The sequence below is a fragment of the Lupinus angustifolius genome, chromosome LG15 (assembly GCF_001865875.1).
Source record: "Lupinus angustifolius cultivar Tanjil chromosome LG15, LupAngTanjil_v1.0, whole genome shotgun sequence".
Classification (NCBI taxonomy): Eukaryota; Viridiplantae; Streptophyta; class Magnoliopsida; order Fabales; family Fabaceae; genus Lupinus; species Lupinus angustifolius.
The window spans coordinates 1043951-1044956 of NC_032023.1; positions in this window are offsets into that span (position 1 = coordinate 1043951).

Below are 1006 nucleotides of genomic sequence, written 5' to 3' on the forward strand. Positions count from 1 at the left end.
CCATACTTTCTAATATAGCATGAATAAGAAGTATGACCATATGTATTACAATAAAAACAAGTAGGAGAATGTTTATGATATTTATTTTAGGTGTGAGCTATCGATTTTCTATATGGTCTTTTATTTTTAGTAGTGCGAGTATAACGCAGTTCGATCACCAACATTTCTAGTTTGATTAAGCAAGGTATCTAATTGTTGTTTACTGTTTGTGAGACGTGTGAGTTTTTCATTTAGTTTAAAATTGTCTTCTTGCAAAATCTCGCAAGTCTCACAAACAGGTTTTTGACATAAGTTATTAGCAGAGCAGTTACATGAGCTACAAGAATAGATGAGATCTAAAGTTTCATTTTCCAGTTTTAATTCATCTAATTATTTTTGCAATTGGCTTATTTTTTGTTCATTTATTAGGATTACCCTTTTTCTATCAATGTTAATTCTAGCCAATTTCTTTAGTTCCTCATGCAATTCGACATAAGCTTCATATAATACATCATAAGGAGGTGAATCACCCGAAGTGGATGAGGTGTCAAAGTATACCTCATGATTGTCCTCACGTGAGTCTGAATTTGTATCGTTGTCAGATCTGGCCATCAGACACAGCTTGGCTGACTCCTCCTCATTAGAGGTGCTTGATGTCAATTCCTCCTCAGGTACATCCCACACGATGTAAGCGTTCTTGGACTTGAAGTCCCTGGGAGTGCTCTTCTCTGAATCAACCTTCTTTAGGTAGGTTGGACACNTGGACACTGAAATCTCATGTGCCCTACTTTTCCACACTTATGGCAAGTGAAGCGATCCTTGTTATTCTTGCCTTTGTTGGTTGATTCATTCGCTTCCTTCTTTTGAAACTTCTTGGGTCCTCCTTTTCTTTTGATGAATTTGCTAATTTTTCGGACTAGGAGACCCATAGTTTCATCATCGAGATCGGAATCAGATTCATCATCAATTTTCTCTTCTTTTTCTTTGGAGGTCGCGACCTTCAATGTGATGCTCTTCTTCTTCCGAT